The sequence below is a fragment of the Helianthus annuus genome, chromosome 9, assembly GCF_002127325.2.
Source record: "Helianthus annuus cultivar XRQ/B chromosome 9, HanXRQr2.0-SUNRISE, whole genome shotgun sequence".
Lineage (NCBI taxonomy): Eukaryota > Viridiplantae > Streptophyta > Magnoliopsida > Asterales > Asteraceae > Helianthus > Helianthus annuus.
This window is the reverse complement of record NC_035441.2, coordinates 183,968,587-183,976,887: the sequence shown is the minus strand read 5'-3', so window position 1 is coordinate 183,976,887 and position 8,301 is coordinate 183,968,587. Positions and strand designations below refer to the sequence as shown.

General features: G+C 32.2%; 1 long non-coding RNA gene across 1 annotated transcript; it reads right to left on the bottom strand.

The window, feature by feature from the left end:
• Nucleotides 1-1,958: 1,958 nt before the first annotated feature.
• Nucleotides 1,959-2,847, bottom strand: LOC110875102. Its single transcript, XR_002556512.2, has 3 exons — nt 2,446-2,847; nt 2,291-2,362; nt 1,959-2,202 (listed from the first exon to the last, which is right to left on the bottom strand). It is a non-coding gene; the product is annotated as an uncharacterized LOC110875102 (long non-coding RNA).
• Between the last annotated feature and the right edge of the window lie 5,454 nt (nt 2,848-8,301).

The window sequence follows — 8,301 nt, the reverse complement described above, 5'->3', positions numbered from 1 at the left end:
TATAATAATAATAATAATAATAATAATAATAATAATAATAATAATAATTGTGTTTGAATCAAATACAAATGTGCATTAAACGTGAGAAATGAAAAAATAAATGGATTTTTTATCTACTCAAGCATGTTTTTTGTTGAAAATTTTTTTAAAAAAAATTGTATAATTACTCTAGTAATTATATAAATTCATTTTATTTTTATTTTTTTAGGTTTTAGGACTAAAAACCATGTTTGACGAAACAGGAAAAAATAAATAAAAAATTCATTCACTTCTCACTTTCAGCATGTTAAAATTCATTTGTAAAATAATCTTACCTATTATTAATATTATTATTATTATAATAGAATTTCTATTTTTATATTAAAAGACATACTTATTCTTTTTAAACCTAACTTATACATCCTTTAAACCTATTCCTAAATATACACATTTGGTCTATCAAGAGACTTGAAGTCTTGAACTATCTCCAACTTAAAGAACAGCATTTTTTTCTAAATATTAGTACCACTAGACTAAACGTTTATGGCGTACAAAAACGACTATGCCTTCATTATATAAGAAATTAATTAAACCCGTACAAAAACGACTATGCCTCTATTATATAAGAAATCAATTAAACCCACATGTGACATTTGATTATAATTAATCACATTCATAAATTAGTGCACTACAATAGTCAAATTCATGGTACACCAGTACACCACCACATAACAACGTGGCTTCATAGGTTAATGATTGCTAGAGTATAGATTGCGACTTAAACTCAGAAGTCAGAACTTTAGACTAAGTTTGAAGTCGATTATAGAGTTTGACACATAATCATGATGCAACCCTAACTTAGATTCAGAAAATATGTGCTTGAGCAACAGTTTTAACATGCATATTTTTTTTCATTAAACTCATATAATATGAGACCATTAATTTTTTAAGGTTTAAAACGAATCAAAATATATTTCAATTCTAGGCTCATCATTATTTGATAGGTTCATCAATATTTTGTGAGGTTGTTATGAATATTTTAAGCTGATGAAACGGTGAAAGACTTGTATTTCTTTTAATAGATGCAAGTTTGATTTTCATTTGGTATAGATTGAGGTATTGGTGGGTAATTATATGAGACCTAGGAAAACATGAGTTTGATCCTTGAGCTAAACGAGTTTTACCGGTAACACCGTCGTGCCTATGGGCAGGTGGTTTACCGGGTTTTTCCCAGAATTTGTGGTGGACTCGGGTTACACTCGGAGTACTCCGTTTGGGCCGGTAGATGCCCCGGGAGTGCTCGGAATTGATTCTGTTGACCATTAAAAAAACAGTGACCTTTTTATTATTCTTTTAAAGTTTATACTCTTATTCATTTTCATTTTTTTCAAATGACTAGCTTAATACTTTCAGTTTCGAGTTTACATGAAAATATGAACAAATAACAACAAGCAACTAGGCAAATAAGATCAATAGGGATCTATCAATTTATGAAATTTGATGTCAAAATAGCAAAGTTGATGTTTGATCTTTACTTTTTTCCCTTCACTACTATGAAGTTTTTACAACACATCAATACACTTCTCACCAAGATCATTAAATTCTCAGGGAAAAAAATATTAAAACTTACCCAAAACATACAAGGGATCGAAACAATTAAACAAACATGAGCAAATAAGAAAGACATTGACCCACAAACAACATATAATAAATCATAATAGATTGAAACATCACAAGGTTGCATGGTATGGTTAGAAGCCCCTATTAGGGGTGTTCATGAGCCGATCCGATCCGAGCGAAGGTCTGCTCGAGATCGGATCGAATTAAAACCGATCGGATCGGTTCGGTTCGAATTTGTAAAACCGATCATAAAAGTGCTGCTCATGATCGGTTCGAATTTAAATCGATCGGATCGATTTCGATCGGTTTCGCTCGGTTTTTCTCAACACCTAATTAAAAAATGTGCAGCAACAACAACAAAAAAAGCTGAAATCATGACTTAATAAAACATGTCCAGCAGCACCTTTTAGGCTGCATTAAACTATAACAAAAGCAATACATAATTGAAATCACGATCCTAAAAATGTTCTTAACAATATCGAATCCAAAGCATTAAAATATAGTGCGAAATACAAATTGAAATCTAGCTCAAAAGCCATAAAGATCTTCTTAAAGCTTGGTCATCTCCTCCACAAAATTCCGCTTCAAATCAACATACATAACCTATTAACACAAGCGTTAAACAAAAATATTAAGTTCTACACATTTGACATTACATAACAGTTTTATGGTTTGTTAATTATAAAAATACCTTTCATTTGTTATCCGACCCGTCTGGAGTCAACACATCAATTTCCAATTTTTCTTCATCTCTTGCAGCTTGCTACACATTAAAAAAACAAAATATAAATGTTAATGCATAAACTACAAAAGTATAAATAGACTATAAATGTAATAAAATCTTACTTTCAACGTTTTTAAGGTTGTTTTTGAGCTGGCCTTTAACCAATCACTTCCACAAACAAGAAGTTCCACCATATCCTTTGAAAGAGAGCTTCGGTAGTCATCCAATATACGCCCCCCCGCACTAAAGGCTGATTCGGAAGCCACGGTAGTGATCGGGATGCCAAAAATGTCTTTCGCCATCTTACTCAAAACCGGAAACTTGCTACAATGTTGACTCCACCACTTCAACACATCAAATTTTGGATCCATACATTTTAGGTTCGGCTCATCCAAATACTCATCAAGTTCAGATTTTCTTTCAATCGAAACGGTTCTTGAATTGAGGCAAGCATAAAAATCATTCGTGTGTGCACTTGATTCATTTAAAGATGTGTTTGAGCTACTCTTGGAAGCCTCAGATGTCTTCTAAAGAAACCCTATTTTTTCAAAAGTTAATGTACGGAGAGTTGTGATGCGCGTGTAAACGTGATATATCAGATATCTATTTTAGGTTAATGGGCCAAGTATATTTTTATGGGCTAAAGAATGATTGGGCTTACTATTTTTTGTTATGCTTATATTAATTAAATATATATATTAATTATTTAATAAAAATAATTCGAGCGAAACCGATCGATCGACGAGCGAGCGGACCTATGCTCATGCTTGGATTGAATTTGAATCGAACCGATCCGAGCGGCTCATTTACAAACTGAGCGGGAATCGAACGAGCATTTTTCGAGCATTTTTCGAGCGATCGTCGAGCGATCCTCGATCGTCGAGCAGTTTGGACAGCCCTAGCCCCTATGGGCTCTATTACGCCACCTCAACGCCACATATGTATCACATCAACCAGGGGCTCCATTGTCTCCACATGTACGCCACATATTATGGAATGAAACCCCTCAATCATTACATACTTATTTTTCTTATTTTTTAATACTATTTAAATAACTAAAAAATAACATAAAATTTCATAACCTAAATAATAAAAAATAAAATATCATTTAAACAACTAAAAAATATAAAAAGCGAGTTTAAAAAAAAACTACATAACCCAAATAATATCAAAATTACTCGTCATCGTCGTTCTTATTATTTAGCATGCGATCTAACCATAGATGTTCAACCAAATCCGATCGAATATCCAAATGTGTGTCTCTTATTCATATTTTAAGGCGGATTTCTTCTTTCCTAGCATAGGTTAGAATTATATTCTCCGGCTAAACGGTTTCATCATATCCGGGACAAATGGCTCGGCCCGTGTCCTCCAAAATCATATTATGTAATATAATGCAAGTATACATTACATTTCTCATTCTTTTCTTTTCTAATACTAGTAATAAGGCTCGCGCGCGTTGCAGTGCGGGTACAACGCAAAAATCGAATGAATTAGTCCAAGCGTTATGTGATGCGTTAACCAATCGAACACGCATTTCAACGTATCCGATTGAACTCAATGTAACCTATATAAGCATTCCGATTGAATCAAAACATAAAATAAATCGATTTTATACTGTAGAATCATAATGTATTATATGGTATTAATTAGGGCTTTTAAAAAAGGAGAAAAAGCACAATTTGACTCCGCTCATTTCGAAACAAAATTTACGAAAGGTACATAAAATAAGCACAAAAATGTATTATATTTGACCTGACTCGTTTCCAAAAAAGTTTACGTCGAAACGTAGAACAATTCGAATTAATGAAAACACATACATAAAAATATGCACGTAAAAATGGTTTTTCTAAACGAAAACGTATTATATTTGACCTGACTCGTTTTCGGAAACAATTTACGTCGAAACATAGACACACTCAAATTTATACCGATTCGTACATAAAAATATGAATGTAAAAAAGTGATTAACAAAAGAGATTAACAAGTTATTTAAAGAAAATTAATTTAGTAAAAAGGTAGGGGCTAAAAATGCCAATTGCTAAAGTAGAGAATATTAAAAATGAGGAAAGGACTAAAATTGCCAAATCTAAAAGTTGAAGGGCCAACCAAAGCCGGTGGAAAATTCCACTGACTTTGATTTTTAAGATAGATAGAATAAGCGATGGTTGGGCAATGACAGTCCATCATTTCTTTAACATTCCAAATGCCTGTTCGATATATTTTCTCGCCGACTCATGTTTTTCTCTTGTAGTACAATCGATTTACATCATTGGGGCAAGAAATACTTTTTATCAAGACGGACCACTCCGGATATATACCATCAACAAGATAATACCCGTACTTGTAGTGCACATCATTTGCATAAAATGATGAATCTGTGCAACCCAGTCTATGACATCATCGAAAAGATTTGATGATTGTAAAACAGCAAGATCATTATTTGCATCGGTCATGCCAAAGTACACATGCTAAATCCATAGATCCTGAGACGCGATTGCTTGTAGGATTAGGGTTGGGTTATGTTGACATTTCCAAGCAGTTGGACAAGCAGCCCACGACCAATGCGTACAATTTAAGGTACCCAACATCCCATGAAAACCGTGTATACCTTGATGGGCCGCATATAAAAGCGGGATGTCACTCGAAGTCGAATTTCTCATATATCGTCGTCCATATAGATCAATAGAATAATAAAAGTAATAATAAAAAAATATTTATAATAACAATAGTCATTATAATAAAGGTAACATAGAAATAAAATTTAAATCTTCACAAAAATTGTCAATACTATCTCTACACGTTCGTGACGACATCCATAAATACTCGTCACAAGCTTCGCTCGTCATTCTAAACGCTAGTCGTCGAAACATAGTCGTATATTTTTGCAACGAAGAGAATCCGACTTTACCTCGTGCATCCGCTCTTTGTTTAAAAAATGTATATTTGCGCTCTAAATCACTATCCGCAAAAATAGACAGCGACTCATATGAAAGCGGCATCGAAATTGCTCATCATTGTATAACGGGTTATCAGCAAAATAATCACTCACCAAACAGTTGTGAGCACCAACCTAGTCTCGTTCAAGATGCGGTTGTCTAATACGTCGTGGTTGTGACGATTCGGCTTCGTCTTTTAAAAATTGAACGCCTTATGCGCCACAGCTATAAGCAAATCATCAAGCATACCTAAGTTGGTTGAAGAGTTGGATGACGTCTCGAAACTTGAAGACATTTTGTCAAAACAAATATAGGTTTGATTTTATTTTATGTGATATGTGTGTGTTTGTATATGAGTTTTTTTTTTAAACTACAATTGAGATTGCGGCGGGGATTCTTTAGTTATAACTAAGTCGATTTAGGACCCGCAAGTTATGTTAAACATGTCAAATGGAAAAAAGACGATGTAAAAATGTTCACCCACACACGCACGTTGTGTCATGTTAACTCGCAAAATTTAGAACGAAACGTAAAAACGTTCAACCAAAGACGCACGTTGCGATGTGTTAAGTCACAAAATTTAGAACCAAGCATAAAACGAAAAATTTGCGGAAAATGAAAACTATAAAAGACCAAAGTTGAAAGTAAAAAAAGTTGCGAGGATAGATTGCAAAAGATAAAAAGTTTTGGGTTAAAAGTAAAAAAAAAACAAATAGTTTTGGGTTAAAAATAGTTTATGAAATACTTTTTGGTGAAAAGTAAAACATCATTTTTTTTTTTGGAAAACCCCAAAGCCAAGGTCACGACAACCATATGCATAATCATTTATTCTTTAGAAAACCCCCAAAGCACACCCCGTGTTGCGGCCTAGGATCTGCGTGTTGCGACGAACCTGTCATCGACCTCCAACAATGACTCGACCTATGATCTGCGTGTTGTGACGAACCTGTCAAACATGAAAAAATAGAGGTAAAAACGTTGAACCACACATGCACGTTGCGCCGTATTAACTTGCAAAATTTGAAACAAAACATAAAAAAGTTGAACCACACTCGTACGTTGCGTTGTATTAAGTCGAAAAATGTAGAACTATACGTAAAACGAAAATTTGCCAAAGATGAAAAGTATAAGTGACAAAAGTTGTGAAGTTAAATTGCAAATAATGAAAAATTTTGGGTTAAAGTTAAAAAAACAAATTATGTAAGGTTAAAATTGCAAAAGCTAAAAACCTTTGGGTTAAAAGTAAAAAATCAAGTTTAGTTTTGGGTTAAAGTTAAAAAAACAAATTATGTAGGGTTAAAATTACAAAAGCTAAAAACCTTTGGGTTAAAAATAAAAAATCAAGTTTTTTTTTTAAAAACTCCCAAAGCACAAGGTACAAGTGGTTATGTACAAAAAAACCTTGCTTACTTATATATGGAATGATTTTTTTTTTAGAAAAGGGTCGTTATTCATCGGCTAGATTAGGTAGGGCCCCACCAAACTCCTTCGTTATTCACCGCCATTGCAACCACAACCCACCTATAGAGTTGTCCCATGATAGTGCTTGGGGTATGGATTGAGGAGGGGGGGGGGGTTACCGTGTAAAATTCGCTGAGGTGGCATGGGTGTGGCGCCCCAATACCGTGTCGTCTAATAGTATGCTATAAAACTTTTTAGATTTTTTTTATATAAAATAGTATTTGGGACCCACGCTTTGTGATGGGACCGTTAAAACTAATAAAAGGTAGACGTAAAAACGTTGAACCACGTACACGCATTTAGACCAAAACGTAAAACATAGAAAATAATAACTAAGTCGACTTAGGACCCGCACGTTGCGGCGAGCCCGTTAAACCATGAAAAATATGTTGAACCACACTTGCATGTTGCAGCTTATACCAAGTCTAAGCGAAGAAAGGGAAAATCATAAAAAAATGACAAACAAAGCATAATGTACAACCATATAAAGGATAAACTTGTATTTAAAAAATTGAATAGTAATATTGTTAAAAAAAAATTTAACGTCTACATAAGGAAAATGACAATATAAAGGTAAAATTGAAACTTAAAAACGTAAGGGTCAAAGACGTATATTATATATAGTGTAAGAGTAACATTTTGAAACTTGAAAAAAAAGCCACTTTGCTCACTCACATTAAAAATAAAAAATTAAAAAAAAAAACACCACCTTTAAGTCACAGGACCTACAAAATTGAATAGTATTTTTAAGACAGAATCAAAATTTGTAAATTATTTAAAGGGTCTCACCTAATAAAATACCAATAGTTGTCCTAAGAATATTTGAAATTAGAATAGCTAACAAACATAATGCTAACTAGTTTGTTTTAGATCACGAGTTGCGGTAAAATCGAGCAAATGATAATATAAAACAAACGTGCTTTGAAAATAAAGCATGTTGTTTAGAAAGTTAAACCATTAGAACGGTTTAGTTTATTATCGTATCGTTTTATGATACCAAATAAATATTTTATTTAGAGTCCAACTTTGTTATTAATAAAACTTATAACAGAATGTCGGGGAAAAAATCAAACATAACTACGTACTTAAGTTTTTAGAAAAAGTTATAAACGTAAATTATTAAAAGAAGTATTAAATTTATCGATAAATTAATATATGTTCTAAAAAATTTATTAAAAAATGGTATAGGAAATATATGGTTTTAAAAAAGGGAAAAAATAAAAATATGTTATTAAAAGTAAATATAATAATAAACTATTATACTATATTAAATAAAAGAAAAACAAAAAACTATATATGGTTATAAAAATAAAATTACTATTCATCGTCCTTCGTCAACAGATACCAAATAAATACTTTATTTAGAGTACAACTTCGTTTTTAATAAAACTTATAACAGAATGTCGGGGAAGAATTAAGCACAACTAGTTACGTACTTAAGTTTTTAGAAAAAAATTATAAACGTAAATTATTAAAAAAAGTATCAAATTAATCGATAAATTAATATATGTTCTAAAAAAGAAAAAAAGAATTATTAAGAAATTGTAGAGGAAATATATGGTTTTAAAAAATTGAAAA